This window comes from Eriocheir sinensis, chromosome 65, assembly GCF_024679095.1.
Source record: "Eriocheir sinensis breed Jianghai 21 chromosome 65, ASM2467909v1, whole genome shotgun sequence".
Lineage (NCBI taxonomy): Eukaryota > Metazoa > Arthropoda > Malacostraca > Decapoda > Varunidae > Eriocheir > Eriocheir sinensis.
The window spans coordinates 9,210,721-9,235,006 of record NC_066573.1 but is presented as its reverse complement, the minus strand read 5'-3'; the positions used below and the strand labels follow the sequence as shown (position 1 = coordinate 9,235,006).

The following is a 24,286-nucleotide window of genomic DNA, read 5'->3' as shown; positions in this document are numbered from 1 at the left end:
AGAGTAATCGACTTTTCTGAACTTGTCCGGATATTTGAAGGCCTGTGTCAAATCACCGCGTCTACTTTCTTATGTGAATATGATGAGTCGGTTTGAATCGTTCTTCATAGGGCCGAGTCTTCAAAGATGGTACAGTCTTCGTAGCACGTCGCTGCACTCTCTCGACTAGGAGAACTGCAATGCGTATTCCAGGCGAGGTTTCACCAGTGAGTTATACATGTTGTGTTTCGTTGTATTGACCGGTAATAGAGGCTGATAAATGGCTTATATATTTGCTGCTTGAATTCTTTTAGCAGCCTAGGTGATAGGTTGTAGGGCCCGATTGACTTGTGTCAACTGTCTAGGTACATTTGCACAACTTCGTAAATTATGCGAATTTCCAAGAGTGTAATTCCCCTCGGTGGCGTAGGGCTCTTGGGGACAGACTCGGTATTCTCGACCGTCTCGACCTTTGTTCAGGACTTCGACCATGTGTTTACTGTCTTGTGTCAGCAGGCCGTTTCACCTCTCGGGATCGCTATTGCTTTTAACATTCTGTTTAGTTCGTACAAAATTAATGTGAAAAAACATTTTTCGGGTTAGATTTGGCTTCGCGTGCTATTAGCTTCTCACAGCCACGCTTACTTCTGCTCCTGAGAGTTCAGTAAGCTCTTAAGCTCTGATGGTACCGCTCACGTGCGACATCATTGTTGTTTTCTTTCAACAAGTTACAATAGAGGGAAACAAGCAGGAAGACTAGATAAAAGGCAGTGAGGAAAGAAATGTAGGACAGTGGGCAGGAGAGAAAGAGGAGAAACAACAGAAAGGATGTGAAACAGAGCAGGCAAGAAGCCAAGAACACCTTGAAAAAGAGAACACACAGAAAACACAAGAAAACTCAAAACGCAAGGATTCTGACTCACCTGAGACGAGCCAGGTGTCACAGGTGCGGGCCGTCAAGTGTGTCTTGCTCCTGCCAGCCTTCCACTACCTGCGCACCTGAGGCAAGGAGAGACAGATCATTGTTGTGAGTGTTTGCTTTACCGTTAGTCAGTTATACAGGTAAATATAAACAAAGAGATCATTGTACGCTGACAACATTAATAAAAAAAATAACAATAATGAAGTAATTCGGGAAAAAAGTTAAGTTTTTAGATTAGAAGAGAGAGAGAGAGAGAGAGAGAGAGAGAGAGAGAGAGAGAGAGAGAGAGAGAGAGAGAGAGAGAGAGAGAGAGAGAGAGAGAGAGAGAGAGAGAGAGAGAGAGAGAGAGAGAGAGAGAGAGAGAGAGAGGATAGATTTACATAGAAAATCAGACCACACAGACCCCATGGTCCAGACTTGGTGGTCTGTCCTTAAACCTAAGTGATTTTACATTAATCAGAAGACTCCAAAACGTTGCATTTCTACTCTAGTTGATATTAAGTTGAAGGAAGTGACGGTCGAGCTTATTTTTGAAGGAGTCAATCGTGTTACACTGGACCACTGATGATGGGAGCTTATTCCATTCTCGCACTACAACGTTGGTGAAGAAAAATTTGGTGCAGTCTGAATTTACTTGTCTACATCTGAGTTTTACGCCATTGTTCCTCGTGCGCAAAGTGTCATCGATCATAAACAATGTTGATCTGTCTACATTCGTGAAACCATTAAGTATTTTAAAACATTCGATCAGTTTTCCTCGGAGGCGACGTTTCTCAAGAGAGAACATGTTAAGGGTAGAAAGCCTTTCTTCGTAGGATTTGTTGCGCAAGGAAGGGATAATTTTCGTTGCCCGACGCTGAACACCTTCTAATTTAGCAATATCCTTTGCATGGTGGGGAGACCAAAACTGTACCGCATATTCCAAGTGGGGTCTGACTAAACTGTTGTAGAGCGGGAGTATTACATCTTTATTCTTAAATACAAAGTTTCTTTTAATGAAGCCCAACATTCTGTTCGCTTTATTTGCTGCATCGATGTATTGCTGTGAGAATTTGAGGTTTGACGCGATTTTGACCCCCAAGTCCTTGACGCATTGAACGCTTTTGAGTTTAACGCCGCGCATTTCGTAATCAAACTTCTTATTCCTCGTTCCAACTTGAAGGACCTGGCACTTGTCTACGTTAAAGGGCATCTCCCATCTATCCGACCAAGCTGACACTTTGTGCAAATCCTCTTGGAGGCTTTGCCTGTCTTCGTCAGTGAGAACCGAGTTACCAATCTTTGTGTCGTCTGCAAATTTACTAATGCGGTTATTGAGTCCAACATCCACGTCGTTGATGTAAATAATGAAGAGCACTGGGCCAAGAACCGAGCCCTGAGGGACGCCACTAGTGACAGGCGCCCACTCTGAGTTAAATCCGTCAATCACTACTCTTTGTTGTCTGTTGCTCAACCAATTCGCGATCCATTGGTTTACCTGACCGTCAATACCTATTTGTTTTAATTTGTAAAGTAATTTATGATGCGGGACTTTATCAAACGCTTTCTGAAATCAAGATAGACTACGTCCAGTGATTTGGTTACGTCATAAACAGTGAAGAGGTCGTTATAAAGGTTAATAGATTTGATAGGCAGGATCTTTTGTTTCGGAAGCCATGTTGTGAGTCCCCAATTAATGAGTGGCTTTCAAGGTAACTCACAATTTTGTCTCTAATTATGCCTCAAGTAGCTTACCTACAACCGAAGTTAGACTAATGGGCCTGTAATTACCTGGTACTTTTTGTCTCCTTTCTTAAAAATCGGTGTCACGTTAGCCTTTTTCCAATCTGAAGGGACAATGCCTTGTCGCAAGGACATATTGAATACGGTTGTGAGGGAGGAGAGTATTTCGCTCTTTGTTTCTTTCAGCAGAGTTGGATATACTTTATCAGGTCCAGGACTTTTATTTGTTTTAAGTGATTTGAGGGCTTTAAGGACTTCATCGGGTTTTATTTCAAAGTTAGACAATGCATGCTCGGGATTTACATTAGTACTGGTGTTGGTGGTGGTGGTGGGAGGACTGTTATTATTAAACACCGAGGAAAAGTAATTATTTAATAGGTTTGCAACGTGTTGGCTGTCAGTCACTAGTGCACCGTCGCTGTTTATTAAAGGTCCAATTCCACTTCTGATCGCCTTTCTGTTGTTTATGTAACTGAAGAAGGATTTCGGATTATTTTTACAGTTGGCTGCAATATTTTCTTCATATCTACGCTTTGCCTGATGCACTAATCTTTGTACTCGTCGCCTTGCATCATTGTAAAGTCTAATGTTTTCGGGCGTGCTTTGGTCTTTCTTTAACCTGTAAGACAATTTTCTCTCCTTGACTGAGTGTTTAATTTCGCTATTAAACCAAGGTGGACTTTTATTAGTGTTAATTCGCTTCTCGCACAAGGGGACAAATGTGTCCTGCTGAGTGAGTAAGTGATTTTTAAAGTTTAGCCAGGCGTCCTCTGCATTGCCGTCATCTGATAGTTGCATATCTATTAGTTTTCGTCGGATTTCTACGAAGTTGGCTCTTTTGAAATTGGGCACCTTAACTTTATTTTCAGTCACCGATGTTTGAGCTCTAATGTCAACGCGCACTAGTTTATGATCGCAGGAACCGAGGTGTTCTCCTACCGTGACATTACTGACTAGGTTATCTTGGGTCGCTATAACAAGGTCAAGTATGTTATTTTGTCGAGTTGGTTCAGAAACCATTTGGCTTAGATAATTTTCCTCTAGAAATTGATCATTCTATGGGACTCACCTTCTGTACCCGACAGTGTCGCCCAGTCGATATGGGGAGGTTAAAGTCTCCTAGTATCAGTGAGTCGCTGTTATTAAGTGACTGCCTTAAGACGCTGTACATTTCAAGATCGCCATCAAGTGATTGCCCCGGAGGCCTGTAAGTGACAGATATATTTAAATTGACTTTTGCAATGTTTACTCGCACGCACAAATGTTCAACGTTACTGTTTCTTGGTGTTTTGTCAGTAGGTTGCAAGTAGCTTTTGACAAAAGGGCGACACCACCCCCTCTACGGTTTACACGATCATTGTTGAAGAATCTGTAGCCATCTATGTTATATTCGGAACTTAAATCATTATTAGTGGTGTCGATAAATGTTTCGGTTATAGCAATTACGTCAAAGTTTTCTGTCAGAGCAAGACATCGCAGTTCATCAAATTTGTTTCTTAGGCTACGCGCATTGAAACTAAGGACTCTTAGGTTATCTTGAAGCTTGGTAATAGAGGTACTGGAGGGTTCAATGTTACGAGTCTGTTGCGGTGTGAGGTGTCTATTTACACGGGCGGGATGGAAGGACGTGGCTGAGAGTCGTTCTTTGTTGTTCGGGCGTTACGTACGGCGTTGTTGAGGAGCCTTCCAAATCTGGCTGCCCTGATGGGGGACAGGTGTATGCCGTCCCTTTGGAAAAGTCTACTCTGGCCGTAGAAATCGTTCCAGGCGTTAAAGAATTCGACGTCAAGCTCTCCGCAGAGAGTCTGCAGGCGGTTGTTGAGGCTGAAGGCCTTACTGTAGAAGTCGCCCTCATCCCATGTCCGTGGTAGAATTCCTGAAATCAAAATATTAGGGGATTTAGTCTTATACTGCTGGATGAGCCTACGGTACTTGTCCAGCAGTTCCTCAGACCGGGTCGTGGTGACGTCGTTTGTACCTGTGTGGAGAACAAAGAGTGAGTCATTAGAGGCCACAGCGGAGACCTCGTCCAGTGCAGCTGTGATGTCGTCAACACCAGCTCCAGGATAACAGTAGTTACGCCTACGACGGGGGACTCTGCCACAGAATTCAACCACCTGATGGCGAATCATAGAGTCACCGACCAAGAAGGTGCTCTGTTCCTCGTCCTCCTCCTCCAGTATGGCAAATCTGTTGTAGCAATGAGTAGGATAAATGGCTCTAGGGGCGGGTCTGGCTCCTCCTCTCACGGGGGTGAAGCATTCAGCGTCAGCTCTACCGGTTCCCTGTGACGTGCCTTCTTCGGAAGGTGGCTGGGCATCGAGTGCAGGTGAGGAGGGTGATGAGGCGTCAATTGCAGGAGGGGCGACGATGTTGAAAGAAAGAAAGAAAGAATGAAAGAAAATTACAAAGGAGTGTGTTGGCAAATAAGCGAGGGAGTGACAAGCGACGAAGAAAGAAGAGAAACAATGAAAAAAATAAAAACGGCGCCGCAGGGAAACCTTATTGTGCGCCTCTATGGATGCACATCAATAAACGACGAGCTCATCAGACTCCCAGACGAGCACTGATTCCCTCCCCTCGCAACAAACCGGCCGCAACACCTGCCCACACCTGCGACGCGAGGACGAACGAACACCTGTATACCTCCACTGGCGCTGATGCAAGGTAGCAAAAGGTAAGGTAAAGTACAGGTAAGGTAAAGTTCAGGTAAAGTACAGGTAAGGTAAGGTTCAGATAAGGTAAAGTTCAGGTAAGGTAAAGTACAGGTAAGGTGAAGTTCGGATAAAGTAAAGTCCAGGTAAGGTAAAGTTCAGGTAAGGTAAAGTACAGGTAAGGTAAAGTTCAGGTAAGGTAAAGTTCAGGTAAGGTAAAGTACAGGTAAGGTAAAGTTCAGGTAAGGTAAAGTTCAGGTAAGGCAAAGTACAGGCAAGGTAAAGTTCAGGTAAGGTAAAGTTCAGGTAAGGTAAAGTACAGGCAAGGTAAAGTTCAGGTAAGGTAAAGTTCAGGTAAGGTAAAGTTCAGGTAAGGTAAAGTTCAGGTAAGGCAAAGTACAAGTTGGCAGTGCTTTACATTTCCCAAACCGTAAAAAAAATGTTGAGTAAGTAGTTGATATTCCGCTGACTAATATGGTTTGATAGATACCATTAAAAGACAAAAATACAAACTAAGTAGCCTCATCATCCTCGTGGTACAGAGGCTTGAAAACATTATGCCGTGATGAAATTTCCTGGAATCAGATTATATTCAAAGTTAATATTGATAGCAGTGTGGAAACGAAGTTTTTAAAGTTATCTCTCTCTCTCTCTCTCTCTCTCTCTCTCTCTCTCTCTCTCTCTCTCTCTCTCTCTCTCTCTCTCTCTCTCTCTCTCTCTCTCTCACACACACAAAAAAAAAAAAAAAACTCTGTGGCGCAGCTGGTTAGAGCGCTGCGCTGTCAGGCTTCACGGTCTGACAGGGCGGCGGTTCGATCCCGCTCAGGCCGGATTCTTTCCGTTGACTAGGAGTGGTTACTGTCCCCCCTTGAGCAAGGGGGATGGGGTGTGTGGTGTGTGAGGTCCTGGCAGTACCCAGAGATCGACGATAAAGAGCACTTGATCACGTCGGGAGGGTACCTGCTGGCGATTACGAGTCCAACACGTGACCAGGCCGTGGTGAATTACACTGTCAATTACTATAATTGACTTCAAGGACGAGTCACAGTTTATTACATTCTCAGCATTTCCTTTTTTTCATCGCAGCTGATCCAGAAAGCTTCAGCGCCGCGCAGTTCGGGCACGAGTGAATCTCTGAACGATTCCTGATTTATTTCCACGCGTGAAATTATCGTCCACTGATTTACAGATTCTTGGTATGACACACAAAGTCGTCCAAAGTGCCGCGGGTTCGGTCGTGATGAGGAAGCGCTCAGATCACGCAGGTATAAAACTTTTGATACACGGTTAAAAATAAACGGGATGGACGAGCAAGAGACTCAGAATAAACTCATTATTTTTGTACAAATTTATTTTCTGGAACCTGCATACGAGCAGCGTGTTGCAGGCATCATTTGTATATATATTTTGCACTAATCATTTTGACTTTTTCTATGTTTTGATGAAAATTAAAAAGGTAAACAAAAACTTACAAGGAAAAAGGTTTACAGTATCATTTTTCGTATGTAAGCTTGGTTAACTCGCGAGCAGGAAAACGTTCATTAGGGCAGGGCTTTCAGAGATTACAGAGAAAAAAATAATTGATACTCAAAAATAGAATAAATAACAACAGCGTATCGTGGCTTGCTCTTCAGCTCACTAGAAGGCCAGAAAACGTTCATTAGGCGAGACCCTTGCTTCTCGGGGCTTCGTTATATATAAAACATTCCTGGAACACGTCCTGAGCTGCTTATCTATTTGTGAGACGCCCTCGCTATATTTATTGCAGATCAGTTTCATACTCATGGAGACTATTCCCGGCTGTTTTGCTTAGATATATGTTAAGTTCATCCTCTTTTCAGTTTACAATTCTAACTATGTATTTACTGTCTATCATCTTGTATTTTCAGATCGTCATAAAAATATATCGTGATTATAAAGTTGGAATTTACAAAGGCAAATATCCTTTCCCTTACTGCACATGTCCAAGCCATTACAATTTCAATCTCGACTCCCTCACTTTGTCTCCGAAACGCCTTACCTAGCCTGTCACTTTAATATACCATTCCTAACCCTGCCCATCTTCGTTACTTCAAGTCTTAACATCTTCCACTCTGCCACCTCCAGCTTCACCTTCAGTCTTTTCGCCCTTGCTACCGTCTCCAAACCATACAACATAGCTATCTTGTAACCTTCCTTTTCACTCTTCCTGATACCCTTCTGCTGCATTCCATTTCCTACTCCTGAGCCTCTTCTCCTTACATTCTCCACCCTGCTTATACTCTCTTCCTCACCTCTCTTTAGCACTCTCCGTGACTCTGAACAAATGAACCAAGTATTGAAATTCCTCCTACTTTGCCTCCTCTATTCCTTGCATCCTTCCCTTGTCGCTATCCTTCCTCTCATTCACACACACTCCACTCTTGATCCCCTTCATAGCTACCCTCACTTCATCCTTGCTAATCCGCTGGTCTTTCTAAATCACTATCCCGTATTATCTAACCTCTTTCCTTCATTTGATTCACTCGTCAGCCCCTCAGTGTACTCCTTTCACCTTCTCAACACATTCTCCAAAAGGGAATATCAAGGCCGTGTTTAGTTTTTGAGTAGTATTATCTTCCTCGTCCTCGGCGCTGAGCAATACTCGTGTCCGCGGCGAGGTGACAGCTATGCATAAAATCAAGTTAGCGTTATAGTATTGCTTAGCTAAATGTGTCTCTCCGTGATACAAATATAAACTCAACTATCTTTAAATTAGTTTCTAGTATATATGTTAAGACCCAGACTGTAAAAAATAAATGTTCTGCACTAAAGGTTAACCGGCACAGTCATACCACCTCAGCCGCCGTCTCGTCCGTAATAGTTCCCGCAACACAGCCCATCAACCACTGCAGTAACTTATATCTCACATATGGATGGGTGTGGCTGCCTAACTGACTGACTGACCGAGTGGCTGGCTGGCGTGGGCGGAGAGCGGCAGGTGTTAGCAGAGTGGGTGGGAAAACAAAGCCATGAAAAAACAAATGTGAGTTTAAAGCACTTTTCACCCACGTATAATCGAACAATCATCTCCCGCAGTATTTGCCTCAACCTTCATCATTTCAGTCCTAAATGTCCGAGCCTGTCCTTTATCTTTTGCAGTCCGATACCAACGAGCCCGTGACGCCATCAACGGAAAGTTACGCCTGACATTTGCGAAACCCGGCGGTCCTGGAATCACTTATAAAACTTTATCGCATCCACTCTGCTCCCGCCGGGTGGATTATGGAATGCAGGGAAGAGGAAGATGATGGAGAAGGGGGAGGAGGAGGAGGAGGATGGGAAGGAGGAAGAGGATGGAGGAGGTAGTGGTGGTGGTAGGGACGAAAAATAAAACAGGCAGAAGAGGAGGAGGAGGAGGAGGAGGTAAGAGATGGAGGAGGAAGCCGTGGAGGATATATAGAAAGAAGAACAACAACAAAAAAAAAACAAGAACAAGAACAGCAACAACAACAACAAGTACAAGAACTAGAACAAGCGAAAGTGGAAGAAGAAATGGAAGTACAGGTGGTGGAGAAGGAGAAAGAAGATGGAAAGGGAAGGGAGAGCAAGAGGAGGAGGAGGAAGAGTAGGATAAAAATTGGGTAGGAGGGAAAGGAAATTCGTCGATGGTCGTGGCGCTGACGGCAGTGATGGAGGTTAGGCAAAGAAACATCCCCGAAAAAGATGAGTCCAAAAGGGCCTCGAAAAAAAAAAGTTGAAGGTATTTCCAGAGATTATCATAAATTTTCGTTTCATATTTTCAAGCTGAGCCCTAAGTCCCTTCCAATCCTCTCCCTCTTTTCTCTATCTTTATTGAATTTTCTAACTATTTATTCATCAATCCATTTACCTAAGCACCTGTTATCCGTCTCAGTCTATCTATGTACCTATTTATCTATCTATCTATCTATCCATCAATCCTGCCCTCTTCATATTTTTACTCTTTCTTATCCTTTTAACTTAACATTTGTCCACTTTTTTCCTATATTTACTTCCATCGCCAATACCAAATTTCATTCATTGCCTCCATCATTTCCTCCTCCTCCTCCACCTTCTTTTCATCCTCCTCCTTGTCCTCCTCCCCCTTCTCCTTCTCCTCCTCCTCCTCCTCCTCCTCCTCCTCGCCATCACATAACCATCACCAAGCAACACGACACTCACCACCACACATTCATCATAGCTACGTCAAAATGTCGCTGTAAATTGTGGGGCCAGTGTGGGAATGTTGGCAGATTCGGGTACGGAAAACTCGCCCAGAGAACGACAGTATTTTTTTTATGTAGACAGATAGAGAGGGGAGAGAAGAGGAGGAGGACTCTCAGAGAATAAGTAAAGGGAAAAGGGTGGCCAGTGAGATAGAGATAGAGATAGAAAGAGACAATGAGGGATACCGATACATATAAGGAGACAGACAGACAGACAGACAGACAGATAGGCAGAAGGGGAACAGAAATACAGACATAGACATACGGAAACACAGACACAGAGATAAGGAAATTAAAACACATTTGTTATCATTTTTTTGCTGTGAATACTTTTTATGCTGTTGATAATTATAATTAGGATGATGATGGTGATGATATTGATGACGATGATGATGATGATGATGATTATGATGGTGATAGTGGTGATCGCAGTGATGATTTCTAGGTTGAACACAAGAGCAGCGTTTCATCTTCACCAAGAGCATGATTGCTTCACATCAATCAATTCTAAATTCACTTTGTTTCCTCAAATAATCCCCAAGGTCGGCAAACTGTTTCCAATGCTATATAAGACTTATTATTGTTTGCTAATAAATTTCCTGACTAAAAGATGTACACTCCACTGTACTGTAGTAATGTAATAAGCAGATGTATATGTTTGGTAGTTAAGTAAGTCTACGGGCAAAATCAGCCATGTTTCAGTATCTTCACTAAACAACAGGCATTTTTTATTTATCTCTTTTCTTCATTTTTACTCAGAAAAAGTAACCTTAAATGTTGCACATATCTACAAACAAAGATCATCCAAGAATTCAACTCCAAAGTTATCGTATTCATACCATGTCCCAAACGTGCAGACAAGACGCACTCCTTCCAGAATTTCTACTGCACACGTCTGTAATAATTGAATCAAAATAACAAAGGCTTCATAATAAATCCGAAGACAGAGCGAATAAACACTACATTGAAGTGTTGAGTGCTGAGAACACGACCAAATCAAACCGCCTGCCACACGGATGAGCAGACCACTATGACTCGAGGGACAAACCTGACCGTCATTTGTGGAATATAACGAAAGATTAAATGAATGAAGTCTTGTGGATTATGGCGAAGGGGAGCAATCAATACAGGAGGCTTGGGGAGAGGCGGGGGCGCTCCGGGAAGGGAAAATTACTCTGTGAGCCACGCGTGCCCCTGGCCTGACCTTGACATTTTCCCACCCCGCCCACGTGCTGCGGCCCAGGAGACGCTGATGAAGTGACTCATGAATTAATTTAATCTACCAGTACTGTGTTCTGACTACCTAAGTTTTGTGTTTGTTTCTTTGACCTCCAAGCGAGAAAAATGAGAAAAAATCACCCCTCACACAAACCATTTCATAATATATATCAAAGCATTTCTGAACAGATTATGTATCATCTATTTTGGGGGGTAAATATCATGGCACAAATCTGGCCCGTCGCTGCTACCGAGTTAAAAATGCAGACAATAATATTACAGTGTTAAAAACCTTTTCCGGGGTGATCGTCGGGCGTCAAAAATACTCTGCCTGGTAAGCGTTACAAACCACCAGCCAGACGGATACTAATGAAAAGAACACGAGCTATAAAAAAAGGTTCGGATGATTGGAAACAATGTGCGAAAAATACCTCACATTTAAAAAGGTCCAAATATTAAAGCAATCAGGAATAAAAAAAAAAAGATGATCCTCGGAATATTAAAATGGTTCACGATCTATTTATTTTATCCGAATTACAAAAAAAAAAAATGTCCGTAATATAAGCAGAAAAAGATTCGAGATATTAAAAATGCTCGAAATACTGAAAATGCCAAGAATTTCAAAAATGTCTGATTTATAAAAAAAAAATATATATGAACAAATACAAAACAATATAAGTTTCGAACAAATAATAGAGTTCAAATATATAAAAAGAGGTCTATCCGCAAACATACTCCCGAGACACATAAATAAAAGTAGGCCTACCTTCAGAACGTAAAGAGACTAGGCCTCCCAGCGCTGTTTCATCTTAGTTTCTCCCTTAAGTGCTCTGAGGGCGGCAGGTGTCCACAGGTGCCGGTTATTTCAGGGCAGGTAACAATCTTCTTAACATCCGCCACCTTACTTCTTCTTTCTCCTCCTCTCCTTTACTCTCCTTTCCTTTCCTCTGATGTCGCCTCGTCTAAATTTTGAATGCTAACCCACTCCGTTCTCTTTGTAATATTTTGCTTTATTTTCTTGAGCTTCCTCTTCTTCTTCCTCTTCCTCCTACTACTACGTCTTTTTTTATCATTCTATCGTTTTCCCTTTTCTCCTTCTCTCTTTCTTTCTCTTTCTTTGCTTCTTCATTCCTTCCTTTTTTTCTTTCGTTCTTTCAATCTTTCTTCCTTTCTTTCCTTCTCTTCCTCGTATTTCTCTTCATTATCCTTCTACTCCTATTCCATATCGCTTCGTAACCTTTTTCCATTTAACTTTCCTCTTCTTCTTTTTTCCTTTATCCGTTTTCCTTCTCTTTCTACTCCATGCGATTCTTCTTTAATTTCCTTTCCCACAGTCCTCCTCCTTCTCCTCCTCCTCCTCCTAATTCTCCTCCTTTTTCCTCTCCTCCTGCTGCAGACTCGCCTCTTCCTACTTCAATCTTCTTTACTTCTGCGAGTCTAATCCTCTATTCACCTCTTATTATCTCGAGGAGTCTAATTTACCTCGACTTCTCGCGTCCCCTTCCTTATTTCATTCTCAAAGACCTTTTTTGTTCTCATTTCCTTCAGTCTTTTCCATTTCATCTCCTGAGCCTCCTTCCCTCCCTACCCAACCCACCTTCATCCAAGTCTCAATCTTCTTTTCCCCTCCCCCCCCCCCTCCTCCTCCTCCTCCTCCTCCTCCTCCTCCTCCTCCTCCAGCACGTTAGGATCACAGACAGCCAGCAGATCGTAGCGCCTCGGGCCGGGAAATAGCAGGGCTTTCTTTTTTCATTAATTTATTCCTTGATATTTCGAAATTGCAATCTCTCTCTCTCTCTCTCTCTCTCTCTCTCTCTCTCTCTCTCTCTCTCTCTCTCTCTCTCTCTCTCTCTCTCTCTCTCTCTCTCTCTCTCTCTCTGTGTGTGTGTGTGTGTGTGTGTGTGAGAGAGAGAGAGAGAGAGAGAGAGAGAGAGAGAGAGAACGACTATATAGCAGATAAATATGAACACCTAATATATAACCTCAAAATAATCAAAAACAGACTTCAGACAAATGCTCGCCAACCTTACGTATCATTTCCCTCCTGACCTGCACACAAATATATACACCGCATCGAATCATAGGAATCATCTCTTTTTTTTCTGGATTCTAAATACTTTAAAGCTGCAAACACACACATCACTTTTTCATCATATTTCAAATGTCACCTGCAATTTTTCAGCCAAATGGTCTCTGATTTATGAGCAGAGCATATACGGAACTGTAGTTTTTATTATCTTTTTTATTATTACTATTGTGAGTGAGTAAGGGCGGGAGGGAGGGAGGGAGGGAGGGAGGGAGTGTGAGTGAGTGAGTGAGTGGGTGAGTGTGTGCGTGGGTGTGTGTGTGCGTGTGTGTGTGTGTCTGTCCATCTGCATGTCTATTTCCCTGTACCTATTCTCCTGTCTGTCTGTGTGTTCGGTAGGCGCGTTTATGTGGAAAGGTCCGTCCGTTAATCAACCTGACACGCTGATCAGCCTGAAATAACGAACAGGCGCGGTGATGAATCAGTAACGCTGGCTGGTGGGCTGAATGGTGACCGGCTGAATTTCGTGTGACCTGCAGCCTCCCCAATACCAATAACGCACCCTACACCAACTTTACCTTCCCCCTTTGTATATAAATCCAGGTCTATCGAAGCTAATGAGTACCCACATACCCATCTAGTTCACATCTCCCGACCACGCAACCATACCCACATTATGTATCTTCCTAGCTCCACCTTCCATCCTCTAACATTATCTCTCTCTCTCTCTAACTCCATCTCTATTAAAACCCACAACCACACACACCAAACGGACTTATTAACCTAGCAATCAAACTTACATTATCTATCTCACTAACTCCAGCTTCCATTCCTTAATATTATCTCCGTACACACTCAACTTTTTTTTTATTATTGTTTACTTTTTTTGTGCCCTTGAGCTGTCTCCTTTGTAGTAAAAAAAAAATGATCCCTTCACTCAGCCTATCACCCCGTTCACACCCCACCTACCAGCCTGCACCCACTAGTCCACCACACACTACACAGCATCCCTAATCTATCTATCTCGCCCCTACGTCACAACATTACATCAATCCGTCCTCATTTCTGCATCATATCCTCCTTGTTTCCCTCCGATTCCATTCCTCTCTCCCTGCTCATTTAAGTTCCCATATTTGCTTCCTCTCTCGATTTCTCTCCTTCAGTCCCTTTCCTAATTCCCTATCTCTCATTCCTCTTCATTCACTTTCCAACTATTTCATTATTTATCTTCTCTCTTTCCATTCCTTTTAATACCCCTTTAGTTTCCTTTCCTTTCCACTGAGCGCCTAGTTGTGTTTGTGAGGATAATCTTGGAGTTCTTATCAAGCCCATAACGGCGAGACATTGACGCACTTTAGCGGCTTCGAGGGGACAGGGAACGCTAAACGGCTAAACTTTTTGATAGATGTCTCTTTTCTTTTACTTAAGTTTTCCCTGTCTGCTTTATGGGTCATGAAACTCAACTTGGCGCACCCGTTTCTTTCTTTCGCTCTTTGTTGTACCCTGGAAAGTTTCGCGGTCCGTCAGAGGTCTTCAGCGCCCGATAACTTGCCCGTTTCACATTTACGCATTTGTTTTCCTCTTGCTGAACCGTGATTTTATCTAATATTTCCACTTTTTTTGCGTATGATCAGTAACTGTCAACGCTATTCCAGTCGTCCTTCGAATATATGTACTTTTCTCTCCGTAACATATTTTCTTTTTTTTTATTGTATTTCCGCTTACAATACCTTTCATTCCACAAGTCTAACGCACACAATCACACTTACACACACACTTACACGGCACTGTCTACACACTTACACAGCACTATCCACACTTACACGGCACTACCCACACTCACACTTAAGCCATACGTGTCTACACAAATTATCTTCTCTTCACTCATAACTTTCAATATTCACATTATTCGCTTCCTTCTTCTTATCATCTTACATCCCTTCGTCCTCATTCCTCCATCCACTCCTCTTTTCTCTCCCCTATTCCATTCCTCTCTCAGTGCTCATTCCCTCTCTCTCACTCTCTCTCTCTTTGTCGATTCCATTCCTCCTTCCCTCTCCCCATTCCATTTCACCCGCCCATGCTAACTCCATTATTTATCTTGTTTCCTCTGTTTCCATCTCTCCCCACCAGCAAGTGTTTCCTTTCCTCATCTCGCTATTCATTCTCTCTCTCTCTCTCTCTCTCTCTCTCTCTCTCTCTCTCTCTCTCTCTCTCTCTCTCTCTCTCTCTCTCTCTCTCTCTCTCTCTCTCTCTCTCACTCCTTGTTATTCTATTCTCTCTCTCCTTCCCACTTCTCCTTTATCTTTCCCTCCGTCCTTTCCCTGCCTTCTATCAAGCTCTCCCCTTTCCCATATCCCTCTTTTCTTTCATTTCCTTACCTTTTACCTCTGTCCTTCATCACACTCTCATTCCTTCTCCTTTCCTTTCCTTCCCATCTTCCTTCCCCTTGCTCTCCATCACTTTCTCTTTCTTCTCTCTTCTTCCTCCCCCTCCCTCGTTCCCCTGTCCTCATCTCTCTCTCCTCATCCCTCTACTTTCCATCAATCCTTTCCCTACACTCAATCAGTCCACCCTTCCATCCTTCCCTTTCCTTCCCATTACTCTCCTTTCCTCTTTCCTCTGCCCTTCATCATTCTCTCCTTCCATCTCTCTTTACTTCCCTCCCTTCCCTGCCCTTCATCACTCTCTCCCTCCATCTCCCTCCCTCCCTCCCTCGTGTGTCCCAGAGAGGTGGTCAATCAAGGGGGAGGGAGGACACCTGATCCTAGGTAACGTAATTTTGCAAATGGTGTCGGGTCCGTGTCGTCTGCCCCCCCCCTTCCACCCCCTCTCCCCTCCCTCTCCCCTTTCCTCCATTCCCTCCTCGACCCTCCACCCTCCGTCCTTCGCTCCTCCAATCTGTCTCGATCTTCCATTCTCTTTTCCTCTCCCTGCGATTCATCTCTTCCTTTTTTTTTGTTGTTTCCTTTGTGTTCGTTCTGCTTGTTTGTCTGCTCCTCTGTCTGTGTGTGTGTGTGTGTGTGTGTGTGTGTGTGTGTGTGTGTGTGACTATCAATCAGTGTCTTCGTTGAGGTATGTCTTTGTCTTCGTCCACTCTCTCTCTCTCTCTCTCTCTCTCTCTCTCTCTCTCTCTCTCTCTCTCTCTCTCTCTCTCTCTCTCTCTCTCTCTCTCTCTCTCTCCTCTCTCTCTCTCTCTCTCTCTCTCTCTCTCTCTCTCTCTCTCTCTCTCTCTCTCTCTCTCTCTCTCTCTCTCTCTCTCTCTCTCTCTCTCTCTCTCAATGGCATAATCTGTCCCCCTGAACAAGACTAATCACACACTCCCGTACTTAGTAATGAGCCAATTAGGTGTTCGCTCGTTACCTCCGTGTGTGGGGGGGGGGCGGGGGTACAGGTGGGCCATCCAGGTAAATCCCACAGCAGCCCCGCGGCACATAAAAAGGCGGACGGGGAAATGAGGTGCAGCGCTGTGTTCCACTTTTAATCCGTGAACGAGCAAAACACAGCGAACGTCAAATGGAGGCTCTTGTTTAACCATTTACCTCTATCTCTCTATCTCCACATACATCTATCTATCTATATGTGTACCTACCTGTCTATCTATCTATCTATCTACCTGTCCCTCTCTACCTATCTCTGTATCTATCTACCTACCTCTTTTGCTGCTTCAGAGTGTAGTTTTTTTTTTTCCACGTAATGGAATATGAACTTTAATGCCGAGAGATATGATCAAAACAGCCGATAAGTGAAGCCTTCTATTTTCAGCATTCATCATGTATGTGTATTAGTATAACGTGTTTCAGTACATTGCCTGTGTCGGTCTATCTATCTGCCTATCCATCTTGACAACAGTACCAAAACCAGCTCAAGAGTAAAACAACGAAACAAATACAAAAGTTTGGAAAGTTTCGTTTAGTCGGCGCAACATCTGTGGTCATATTCCGGAGAGAGACAGAAGGGGAAGGAATTATAGGAGAAGGGAACAGATCCCAGGAGACGGGACATAACCCCCGATTAATATCTGGTACCCATTCACTGCTGGGTGGACAGGGGCGTAGGGTATCGGAAAAGCCGCCCAAATGTTTCCACTCCGCCCGGGAATCGAACCCGGGCTCTCTTGGTTGTGAGCCGAGTATGCTAACCACTGCACCACGAAGCTCCCAATCAAATACAAATAAAATCCTCTAATCGCAGCTCCTGTAAATTAAAGTAGAATCGAGGGGCAAAAAAAAGAGGGCGTATAGTTTCCCCCATTATGAAATACTAATGTTTTATGCCGTGAGATATGTTTTGTTTGGGGCGGGAGGGCTGGAGGGCGGAACGAAAGGCCGCGGGCGAGGTCGTCGGGAGGCTGAAACTGAGAGGTCACGCAACAGCGATATTTTGGGGCAACAGAAAATGGGACGGAAGTTATTATTAAAAGGACACGGTATTGGACTGTTTGTTTGGGGACTTTTGGTGGTGGTGGTGGTGGTGGTGGTGGTGGTGGTTGGAGAGTGCTGTAGAAGCGATGGTGGTGGTGGTGGTGGTGGTGGTAACAATAGCGGTAATAATGATAAGCAGTAATAGTGATGAATTTCTGATCGTTGACGAAAATGAAAAGGAAGGACTTGAAAAGGAGAAGGAGGAGGAGGAAAAGGAAGAGCGAATGAAAGGAAGAGGAGGGGGAGGACTGGAAGCTGTCGGGATGGAAGGAGAAAAGTTGAAAGGAGGGAGGGAGGGAGGGATGGAGAGCCGCTGAGAGGAATGATATAACAGAAGGAGACAAAGAGGTGAGCAGAGACGAAAAAAAAGAGCAAATCTGACAATAGGGAGAAGGAATGGAGTGAGTGAGGGATGTAGAAAAAGTGAAACGAGATATTTGCATGGAGGATTCAGGAGGAGGAGGAGGCGGAAGAAGAGAGAAAGAAGAGGAAGAGGAGAAGAAGGAGGAGGAGAAACCAAGGATCCTTCAGCAGGGCCCACAGGATTCTCTCAGGGGGAAATTTACCTCAGGCGTCTCAGAGAAGGAAAGAAACTCCATCGGTCTCCAAACTTTTGGGGAAATTAATATTACGAGGCTATGAGGCAGGGAAGGAGACGTTAATGGAGGGGGTGGGGGGAAGAGAGAGAGAGAGAGAGAGAGAGAGAGAGAGAGAGAGAGAGAGAGAGAAAAGAAAAAGGAAAAAAATAAATGAAAGGGAATAGAAGGGAAAACAAAATGGAAAGAAAAGAGAACAGCAGAAAAGAAATTAAGAGAAGAAAGATTTATTTAATATATTTGTGTATTTAAAATTCCTTTAATGTTTACTCTAATTTTACAATGGGCAGTTCACTTCAGAATAGCTTCGCACCGTGCGGGGGAACTTTAGCTTAGAAGAAACGTTGCCATGAACTAATGTACAAAATGAATGTTTAAATAAAAAAAGAAAAGATAAAGATATATTTGAAGAGATGCAGAAACACAGACAAATGGAGACAAGGGGACAGACAGCCAAGCAGAGACAAAAACAAAGAATCGAGTTTCGAGAAAATGTGGGAGGAGGAGAAAGACAGAATCAAGGAGCGGGAAGGAGAGTGAGGACAAAAAGGAAAGGCTATCGCAGAGAAGGAGAGGAAGCAGTGTGCGAAAAGAGGGGAGGAGGAAGGATGGAATAAAGAATTGACCAGATTGAAAGGGAGAGAAAGGGAACATAGAAAACAGAAAGAAGACAGATAAACAGGTTAAAGGATAGGATTAAATACATTGGAGGCGGGGGAAGAGTGGAGAAAAACAAGAATGAAAGATGAGAAAAAAAACAGAGAAAGAAAGAAGGAAACGATGCACGGGGGCAGGAGGAGAGGGAAGAAAAACAATGGAGGGGAAAGATTACGGTAAGGAGGAAGGAGATTGAAGACACGAAAGTTTAAAAAGGGAAATAAAACACAGCGAGAAGGAGGAGAGCAGGATGGAACACACACTAAAGGAAGAGGAAAGAAAACAAGGGGAGAGAGAAAAATGGGTTGGAAGGTGAATGGAGCAAGGAAGAAATAAGAAAAAGATGAAAAGGAGAAAATAAGAGAATCAGACAAAAGAAGGGACCAACTTGAGAAAAGAGAAGAGAATGGCATAGGTACGAAGGACGAATCAAGCAAAGAAGATGAAAAAACAAACCAAAGGAGGAAGAAGAGATAAAAAGAAGAGAATAGGAGAAACGACAAACAGAGGAAGAAGAAATACCGTAAAGGAGAAACAGAGGAGAGGGAAAGGGAAAAAAAAGAGGAAGAGGAAGAGGAAAACAGGACACGGGTAATCAACGGAGAGAGAGAGAGAGAGAGAGAGAGAGAGAACAAAGAGAGGGGAGAGAAAGACGCAAATCATGGTACTCTTTCACTCCACCACCACCACCAGCACCTCCACCACAGTTGCCACCACCACCACCTAACCTCTTAACTACCTGCAGCTCATGAGAACGCTGTGATTTTTCTTCTCTATGCTAATATATGCAACCCATGTTATGTCACTTTCTGATAGGGGGAGACTCTTATGCATTTAAATTGAGGTGGTTTAAGGAAATTCGACGACCTCTTCCTTCCTCATCTCTCTCTCTCTCTCTCTCTCTCTCTCTCTCTCTCTCTCTCTCTCTCTCTCTCTCTCTCTCTCTCTCTCTCTCTCTCTCTCTCTCTCTTTTATTAGCTTGCGTCCTCTCTCTTCCTTGTTATTTTCCTCACTTTCTCCTTTCTTTCTTTCTTTCTTTGTCTCTTTTTATTTTCCTCTTCTTCCTTTTTACTTCTATTTTCTTCCTTTTTTTTCATTATTTTGTTTGCTTTTCCACTTTTCCTCTTTGCTTTCTTCTTTTTTCCCTTTTTTTAATTTTCCTCTTCTTCCTACGTCTGTTTATGAAGCCTTCGTTTTCACGTCAGTTTTTTCTTCCTTTCTTTCAATCATTATTTTCTTTATTTTCTCACCATTTGATCTCTTCTTTTCCTCCCTTTTTTTCTTTTTTTTCCTCTTTTTCCTCAGTCTGTTCATTATGTCTTTGTCTTATTCCTTTACTATCTTCCTTTTCAATCTTTATTTTTCTTCTATTTCCTCCATCTTTTCACTATGCCTTCTTTTTCACCTATGTTATTTTATTTGTTATTTTTCACCTAATTATCTTTTTTCTTATTTTTGGTTATTTTTTTTATATTTGTTTACTTTCCACAATTTCTCCACCTTGTTTTTTTTTTTCCTTTTATGACTTTTTTTTTATTTTCTTCCGCCTTCCTTTTCACCTCTGTTATATTTCTTTAATCATCAATTCTGTTTACTTCTTCACTTTCCCTTAATCTTCCTTTCTTTTTCCCCAGTCTCGCGTCTCTCTTCTCGCCATCCCCTCACGGAACGCTTCGCCAAACCAATAACACGCCGTTACCTCAAATTACGGCCACTCTATCAAGGCTTTTTTTCCCCGTAGCACCTGCGAGGACACTCCGCGGGGTAAAACACAACACTACACACGACGCTACACACCTGTTCGAGCTTCTTACGTTAGGGGAGGAAAGTTTACAGTCTATTTACCTCCCGCCGCCTTATCCTCTTAACCTTGGTATATTTTGATCTTTTTTTGTTGTATATATCTTTATTTTCTTTTCGCTTGTTTTAACAGAAGATTTGCGATGCTTAATCTGATACAGGAAATATTCAAGAACGCTTCCTATTTTTTTTTAACTCATTCACTTTTATGTTTGCCTGGGCAGTGCTTTGTGTGTGTGTGTGTGTGTGTGTGTGTGTGTGTGTGTGTGTGTGTGTGTGTGTGTGTGTGTGTGTGTGTGTGTGTGTGTTCTTCTCTTTCCCTTGAGCTGTATTCTTCGTAAAAAAAAAATAAGGTGTATCGTTTTATCCTTACACACACACACACACACACACACACACACACACACACACACACACACGTCTGGGAGGGCCACACATTACTGACTCCACTGCCAAAATAATGAATAAATCGATGGGAGTATTTCAAACAAGTCATGCCGCTGTTCATTAAAAAGCGACCCGCATAGTTCACGAGCCGCAGCAGCAATAGTTTGGGGTCCATTTTAATTACAAGCGAACTGAAAAAAAAAATAGTTGGCGCATTCCGCGTGTGTTGGCGTTTTATGAGGCAACGGAGCTACCCCAACAAATTCCATGCAAATACAAACGAGGAAACTTTTCATCAAACACGCCCGGGCTAGTGACTCCGTAAAGGTCATCCGTCGCGCCTCTGACCGGGTTACGCACTAATTTACACTTTTCCGATAACCGATAAATGAGACACCGCGGGGATATTGCGTCTTTCGTCTTTATAATGAGAGTTTAATTTGATTCTTCTTTGTTGTTCGAAACAGTTTTGTGTGTGAGAGGAGACGGGAGGGTTGGCTGGAGAAATTTAGCAAAAGAATGAATAAGTGTGCGCTAACTGAACGAATGAAGTTAGTTAGCAAGAAAGAAAGGAAGGAAAAAAAGAGAAGGAAAATAGAAGCAAACAATGAATAAGTATGCGATAATTGAACGAATGAAGTTAGGAAGAAAGAAAGAAAGGAAGAAAGGAAAAAAAGATAAAGAAAATAGAGGCAAGCACAGAGAAAGGGAATAAAAGGAAGGTGCCGGATAAAGATGTGGACATAGAACAAGAGAACAGACGGGAAATAAGACGAAAAAAAAAAACAGAAAAATAACTTAAAGATCATGTAGGTTAGTATTATGTAATTCAATTAATAATAATACTCATTTTAACCGATACAAATACAGAGAGATAAACATAGCTTGACTTTTATTAATAACCAGACAGATATTCGGTCAACTGAACAAAGGTAGATATAAAGATAGAGAAAACAGACAGAGATGGATAGATAGATAGATAAATAGATATATGAAGGAAGAAAATACACAGATAGATGGATGACTATGGATAAGAAGACATAGACAAACCGACTGATGAGTAAAGAGATAAGAGAAGAATAGACAAATAAGGAAGTACAATTTTTTAAAGATTTCAGTAATTATTTCTTCACTCCATCTTGCTTCTCCCCCCCCCCACTCCACCCCCCCCCCCACACACACACCCCCACCGCGGATGTTTTCGTCGTGAACGCCTCGCCCTCCTTCGCTCGCCGCTCACGTTCCCCGCGGAGCAAAAATCAACTCTCGCTCCCCACCTCAATTTTACCTTCTTAACACGAAGCAAATTTTATCATCAAACTTATGAGTGAGACGCGTGAGGATAGAAGGAAGGAAGTCTTACCCTGCTCTCCCCCCCCCCCCCACCTCACACACACACACACACACACACACACACACACACACACACACACACTCTCTCTCTCTCTCTCTCTCTCTCTCTCTCTCTCTCTCTCTCTCTCTCTCTCTCTCTCTCTCTCTCTCTCTCTCTCTCTCTCTCTCTCTCTCTCTCTCTCTCTCTCTATCTCTCTCTCTCTATCTCTCTCTCTCTCTCTCTCTTTTATTTTATATTTAAACGTGTTCAGTACATTAGTACAGCAGTATTTTATGTGTCTATTAAGTTCCCCCCCCCCCGTTAGGAGAATTTTAAAAAAACTTCCGAGGTGGGTGTAGGGTAGCCACTGTGTCACATCCACATCAACATGAGGTTGTTCCACACCACACCGGTTCACGATAGGCACGTTGGTGGGTGCTGGAGCGGGCCATTGGCACTTCCAGAGGGAGGCGTTGCTCAGCACCGTTCTCGTGCTGCGCTCAGACCTCCTCCAGCCCTCAGGGTCCGTCAGGGGGGCTAGGCCCCCACTTGTGCCTGTGTGCACCGTCGTCAGGGCGCGACAGCGACGGTGCTCAGGCTATTCAAGCTGGTTCGTGGCTGGTCTTGGCTCGGTCGGTGGTGCTGGGTGCCGTTGATGAGGCGTTCAGCCCTCCTCTGCACCTTTGTCCCAGCAGGTTGAGGTGGCAGCGGGCGCTGGCCATCCAGGTGAGCGGTGCACTCCATCACTGGACGGACTTGTGCCTTATGTGTTCAGGCCTTCAGCATCGAGGAGGTTCTTCATGCGGCGCAGGAGGTTCACCTTCTGGGGGCTTTTTGCCCACCCTTTCGAGTCCACCTCCACGCCCAGGATGTCGACGCTGGACTGCAGAGGGATGGTGTCATTCCCGAATCTCAGTCTGCCGTGGAGTTGCCTCGCGTCCTCCCGAGAACGTGATATTACCATGGCCTGGGTTTTGTCAGGGGCAAACCTGACTTGCCACCTCTTTCCCCAGGCCATTATGTCTGCCAACTGTCTGTTGACGGACTCTATCCATCACGTCTGGGCCCTCCCCTCTTGTATGTTCTGGAGAGCAGTCGTCGCGTCGCGCGCGCTTGCTGCCGGGATGGTTTGCAGGAGGTCGTTAAAGTATATGTTCCACAGAATAGGTCCAAGGACGGACCTATTCTCTCTCTCTCTCTCTCTCTCTCTCTCTCTCTCTCTCTCTCTCTCTCTCTCTCTCTCTCTCTCTCTCTCTCTCTCTCTCTCTCTCTCTCTCTCTCTCTCTCTCTCTCTCTCTCTCTCTCTCTCTCTCTCTCTCTTCGCTCTTCTCTCTCTCTCTCTCTCTGTCTCTCTCTGTCTCTATCTCTCTCTGTCTCTCTCTCTCTCTCTCTCTCGCTCTCTCTCTCTCTCTCTCTCTCTCTCTCTCTCTCTCTCTCTCTCTCTCTCTCTCTCTCTCTCTCTCTCTCTCTCTCTCTCTCTCTCTCTCTCTCTCTCTCTCTCTCTCTCTCTCTCTCTCTCTCTCTCTCTCTCTCTCTCTCTCTCTCTCTCTATCTCTCTCTCTCTCTCTCTCTCTCTCTCTCTCTCTCTCTCTCTCTCTCTCTCTCTCTCTCTCTCTCTCTCTCTCTCTCTCTCTCTCTCTCTCTCTCTCTCTCTCTCTCTCTCTTCTCTCTTCTCTCTCTCTCTCTCTGGGGTAGAGTAGGCTGAGATGGCCGGTAGCGGCGAGGTCACTCCCGTCTCTCAAGAGAGGACGAGGACGAGGAGGTGGATAAGGAGGAGGAGGAGGATTGGGTGTTAAGAGGATTCAGGAGAGGATTTGTAAGAGGAAGAGAAGGTAGGGGAGGAGAAAAAGAAAGAAGAGCAGGATGATACGTGGAAGTAGAACAAGAGCACGGACGGGATCAGACGAAAAAAGATAGCTACAACAAACTTAAAAGATCATGTACGAGATTAAATCTAACCCGGTAGCTGCGGGGGTCAGGCTGGGTTAGGTTAGGTTAGGTTAAAGGCCCCTCTAAGTAAAATAATGCGAAAGAATCATCACTCACGCAAACCATTTCATAATATATATCAACGCATGTGTGATCAGTTTATGCATCATCTATTTTGGGGGGTTTATATCATGGCAGAAATTTGGCCCATCGCTGGTACACAGTAAAGCCGCAAATTTGGCCCGTCGCTGGTACACGGTAAAGCCGCAAATTTGGCCCGTCGCTGGTACACGGTAAAGCCGCAAATTTGGCCCATCGCTGGTACACGGTAAAGCCGCAAATTTGGCCCGTCGCTGGTACACGGTAAAGCCGCAAATTTGGCCCGTCGCTGGTACACGGTAAAGCCGCAAATTTGGCCCGTCGCTGGTACACGG

At 43.8% G+C, this 24,286-nt stretch overlaps 1 protein-coding gene across 1 annotated transcript in view; it reads right to left on the bottom strand.

Moving 5' to 3' along the window:
• Window positions 1–24,286, bottom strand: part of LOC126987604 (head-specific guanylate cyclase-like) — a 376,569-nt gene that overhangs the window by 226,750 nt on the left and 125,533 nt on the right. The window contains exon 4 of the mRNA XM_050844723.1: window positions 903–978. The gene's annotated coding sequence lies outside the window, so the exon portion shown is untranslated. The remainder of the gene's footprint in view (window positions 1–902; window positions 979–24,286) is intronic.